The sequence below is a fragment of the Nuphar pumila genome, chromosome 17 (assembly GCF_984573655.1).
Source record: "Nuphar pumila chromosome 17, dmNupPumi1.hap1.1, whole genome shotgun sequence".
Taxonomy (NCBI): Eukaryota; Viridiplantae; Streptophyta; class Magnoliopsida; order Nymphaeales; family Nymphaeaceae; genus Nuphar; species Nuphar pumila.
Window position 1 is genome coordinate 7,835,269 of NC_143265.1, and position 5,995 is coordinate 7,841,263.

Here is a 5,995-nt window from a genome sequence, read left to right on the forward strand (position 1 = left end):
GTTCCACCTGGGTTCAAACCAAACCCAACCCGATACCATACCAAAAAATCTGATTCAAGTCTGGTTCCACCTGGGTTCAAACCAAACCCGACCCGTTGACACCCCTATTTGTCAGTATATAGGAGAACTTTGCAAAATGTCCATCTCAATTCTGAATTTTGACCACAGATTTCTTTTCATATACCAAAAGTGTACACCATTTTTAAAAGTGTCATGTATAGGAGACACCACACGACATGCAGATGTGTCATGTGACACGCCATGACACATACAGGTATTATGCTATATATTTTAAATAGTTTTCAGTAATAAGTATATTTTTAAACATTATAATATAAAAAATAATCAATTAAATAATTTAAAAACCGTGTTTTTTAAAAAAAAAAAATTGTGAATCCGCATCTTGTAGACTTGTATTCATACGAGTCCCTATCCGTGTCTGTGAATAGAAATGTCAAATGACACCACTAATTTAATGTTGCTAGATTGTGGGAAAGGTTGGGTATCAATTAGAGCTTTTTGACTCATATCTGCCTTTCTTGGTCAATATAGCTAAGCTACCACATGCAAGCCTTGCCAAACCCTGTGTGAGTGCTGGATTTACCAACGTGCATGAAGTTCACCAATATCCTGTGATGTGGATCCCATGTGTAAATATCGGATTTTAAGTTAGTCGGATTCGACCCGAGGGGGCAGCGTAGTTGGAATGGGGCCGCAACTGCTAGATGGGCGGTTGGGGTTGGATTTTTGCGGGCATTTTTCACTTGCATGAGCCGAAGCCGGTGGCTCCATGGGGCCATGGGGTTCACCCGGGTTTACACCGCTCTTGGGGGTTGTTCCCATTCCTATATGGAAAAAAAGTTTGTCGAATTTGGATTCGGTTTTACCTGATCCCATCCAATTCCGTATCTGATTAAGTTGGACTTGGTAATGCCTAGATCTGACCCGAGTCTGACCTGTGCCCTATTTTTCATAAAAGTTGTGAACTTGCATATCAAACTCTTGTTGGGTCTCGTATCATATCCGTGTCTTTGTGACATAGGTCATCTCAAACGGTTGGGGTTTGGGTCGGATATTTGTTTAATCTCAAAAGCGTTTGGTTAGATTTCGTTTAGAAGAATCACATCTGATTAGTTAATGTGCTTGGATACTTGGAATTGGTTTCGTGATTTTTGCAACTGAAACCTGAATATGATTCAGGGTCCAACTAGATCCAACTATAATTACATATAAATGTAAATCCTATTGGGATATATAGCAAAAGGACATGGATTAGACAAGGCCATTCAGCATCCAAATCCAAATCTCACTTGGAACCCGATTGGGTTTAATCCAATCATATCACTATGAACCAAATCCAACCTGTTTACATCCCTATTCCGATGTTTACATTGGCTTGAAACGTACTAGTCTATGGTTCAGATCCACACTCAGAGAGAGAGAGAGAGAGAGAGAGATTCAATCCTAATCCATTAATATGGATCCATATGCTGATCCAAATCATGGTAGATGTGATCCAGGTTTGGACCACCTGATCCATTCACATCATGCTAGTATTGGGCCACCGTACGATTTGCACCATAGAGGCTATTTTGCAGGGGATGAGCCAGGAAGCCCACGCAGCCAGCACTGTATTGGTAGGGAACAACTTGTGAATGTCATCAAGCTGAAGGGGCGTCATGAGTTCGAAACCCTTGTATTCTCTGACACGAGGTCAAAATTAAGCGCACTCTTGGGCAAGGAGGACTTGGAGTTTTTACACCAATAAGCTCACTAGTGAGTAACGTGGTTTTCCTGAGACTCAAGCCTAGACTGTTTGACTTGCAGTTTATGTTCAAATCCTATGGGCGTCACACCCTGTGTAAGCCAGAGCTGTGCTGACATAAACAGAGTGCATTAATAGGGAAGGTTGAGCCAGCACGGCTAGGTCTCTGGGCTTGGAGCGATTTCTCTGAGTAAAAAAAAAATAAAAGTAGTTTTCTCTGATTATCCCCCCCAAAAAAAATCATACAACAAGTTCTTTAAGATATCATCTCCCTTTCAAGCCTGCATAATATATATATATATATATATAGAGAGAGAGAGAGAGAGAGAGAGAGAGAGAGAGATTAGAAACTACACAACCCTTATATGCACAGCTACGGAGATGTTGGCCATCTATCATCGTAAGTGATGGACGGCCAACATGCAAAAATGCGCAAAAAATGCTGAAAATGCAATTTTGCACATTTTGGGGATTTAGCAGCGCTTCTGGACCACCGCTAAAGGTCCTAGTTCCACTAGGCTCTTTAGCGTCAGTCAGAACTGCCGCTAAATCTCCCAAGATATGTACCTAGCATTCAAAGAAATCGATTTAGTGGCAGTCGAGAACCGGGGCTAATAGTCTTTTGCATAATTTTTTTTTTCACTCTTTCAGGGAACAACACTGAGCGTCCATCACAGCAACACTTCACACTGAGTTGCACTCATGGATTGTGCAGCTACCTATATATATATATATATATATATATATATATAGGGATACATAACTTTGAAAAGATTGTTTCTAAAGTCTAACCATAGACACGTGATCTAGATGCTAGATTTTGTGGGGGATCTACCTTTGGATCATCCAATTCCAATACCATGTTAAGTTTTTATAAGATTAAAAAATCAATGGTCAACAATTTTAAAAAATATTCAATGCTTAAAAAATTATTTTTTCTCAAAAAACATAATCCAAATAGCTAATCTGCAGAACACACCTGTATGGTCAGATTTTTAAAAAACAACCTAAGCACGCCGTAGGTACAAAAAGCCTCTCTCTCTCTCTCTCTCTCTATATATATATATATATATATATATATATATATATATATATATATATATATATATATAGATAGATAGATAGATAGATAGATATAGATAAAAGCAAAGGAAAATTAGTAAAAAGGCCAGCAGAGGGTGAATTGGATAGCCAAGCAATATTGTTCAGGCGGACGTCCTTCTTTTTCACTTGCCAGTTTCCATATCCCAATTCATTATAAACAACGGTGTTCCTTTAAACTGTGGTTTCTTTTTCTTTTGTGCCCTCATTGCTTTACCATTTAAACGAGAAATAATAATAAAGAATTAAGAAGAGAGAGAGAGACCCTCATTGTTTGACGATTTAACCAATGATAGGGTAATCCAGGAATACCTACTTCCAATAATAGAAGCATTAGTTTGTCAAATTTCTTAAACCTTTTTAGTTGATCAGACCAATAGCTATGTTCTATAAGCATTATTTAGTAAAAACAAAGTTTTGGATAATGTGATTATAGCATGTATGTATGCTTTTTAAGAGCTTTCAAAATCAACGATTCTCAATGTATGAAAATTTGACGACTTAAAATTTTCAACCTACAACCATAATTTATAGTATGTGAATAGGTACTCCCGAAGCACCGTTGCATTATTGAATAAATTAATTGAGAGAGAAAGAGAGAGGATCGTGACCACATCAACTCTATAACTCAGCAAAGTGTAGAGGTGATCTTTATATACGTAAGTATACAAGGCACATGGGACGTCCCTTCTATACAATGGATAAGGCTCATCCAAAAGGTTGTTTACATAAAAGTAGAACTCATACACATTAGAGAAGCTTTGTTATCTATGATAAGAGGAGTCTTGCTACTACAACTCTTCTCAAGAAACATCATATTGAATAGAGAGGCCTAATTCTGTTGGACTTGTTGATTACTACATATTGACACTTTCATGGAATTCAGCACCTTCGTGAGAGAGCCCAAATCGCCATTAGTCAGTTGAACTTGTTGTTGCACTACAAGAAAAATGTGTAGTAGCGACAGACGCTATCCATCGCTAAGTCATTGCTAATTCATTGCTAAATACGTTAGCGATGGATTTTATGATGGATTAACGACAAATAGCGTTCGTCGCATAACCCTAGTCGCTAAACTGCGGCAGAATTTATCTGTCATTAATTAGCGATGAATCATATCCGTCGCTAATTAGAAACTGATTTGGTTATGCGATGGAATTTAATCCGTCACTACCATTTAATGAGGGACACCTATCCGTCGCTAATGTTCATCGCCAAATTTGACGATGGTCATTAGCGACAGTTTGAATTTCATCGCAAACCAACGATTGCTTCCAAATGGCGATGGATATTATTCGTCGTTAATTTTTAATAAAAATTTAATTTTTTTTTTTGAAATATTTTGAAACTCGAAAAAAAATTCTCGTTATACAATTCATATAACCTGCTTATAAAAAAAAGTATACATAAAAAATACATATACAAGTGAAACAAATTTAACACAAGTTCTAAGTTAAACAAACTTTAACAACCAAATACAGTCCTTGCCAAGTTATAATTAGTTACAAGTACGTCAAACAAATTAAACAAACGAATCTAATCCTCGTCAAGATTTTGGGCATCATCCTCTTCATTTTCTCGATTTGCCCCTCCCTTCATGCCTCCATCAGCTCCTCTACGTTGATCATCTTCAGCATCCTACAAAAGATTACCCAAAATGTTAGCAATTATAAACAAAATATAATGAAATAAATTATATGTAATGCACCTAATCTAATGCAACAAAGTAAATGGTTGAATGACACATAGACTAGCAATAAACTGAAGGATATTAACAAAATTCAAATATATGTTCTAAGACTGGAAAAAAAATTATATTGATTCAATCATGCATATATGTGTTCTAAGGTTGTCAAAAAATGTCACAGTGATTCACGCATGCATATATGGTTTATAAGGCTGTCAAATAAATGTATTATGTATCATAATCATGCATATATGTGTTACAAGACAGTAAAAAAACTTCTATAGTGATGAAATCATGCTTATATGTATTCTAATGTTGTCAAAAAACTTTCATAGTGATTCAATCATGCTCATATGTGTTCTAAATCAGTCAAAAAACTTGCATATTGATTCAATCATGGATAAATGTGTTCTAAGGAAAAATTTATAGTAATTCAATCATGCATATGTGTGTTGTAAGGCAGTAAAACAATTTTATAGTGATGAAAGCATGCTTGTATGCGTTCTAAGGTTGTCAAAAACCTTTCATAGTGATTCAATCATGCATATATGTGTTCTATGGCATTCAAAAAACTTGCATATTGATTCAATCATGCATATATGTGTTCTAAGGTTGTCAAACAACTTTCATATTGATTCAATCATGCATATATGTGTTATAAGGCAGTAAAAAAACTTTCATATATGCTAATATCATGCTCATATGTGTTATAAGGCAGTGAACAAACTGTCATAGTGATTCAATCATGCTCATATGTGTTCTAAAGTCGTAAAAAAACTTTATATGTGATTCAATCATGTGTATCATGTTCTAAAGCAGTAAAAAAATTATATAGTAATTCAATCATGCTCATATGTGTTCTAAGGCAGTCAAAAAACTTTATATGTGATTCAATCATGTGTATCGTGTTATAAGGCAGTCAAAAAAATTTATAGTAATTCAATCATGCATATGTGTATTCTAAGGCAGTAAAACAATTTCATAGTGATGAAAACATGCTTGTTTGTGTTCTAAAGTTGTCAAAAAACTTTTATAGTGAACCAATCATGCTCATATGTGTTCTAAGGCAATAAAAAAACTTTATATGTGATTCAATCATGTGTATCATGTTCTAAAGCAGTCCAAAATTTATATAGTGATTCAATCATGCTCATATGTGTTCTAAGGCAGTCAAAAAACTTTATATGTGATTCAATCATGCGTATCATGTTCTAAGGCTGTAAAAAAATTTTAGAGTGATTCAATCATGCATATATGTGTTATAAGGTATTAAAAAAATTCATAGTGAGGCAATCATGCATATATGTATTCAATCATGCATATACTAGCTTGAAATCTAACAACATGAAACAAATGACATGAATCTTTATACCTGACGGGCACCAGAGCTCATGTTGAATGCAGATGAAGTTCCTTTGTCCTAAAAAAGTTGCACAACTCAT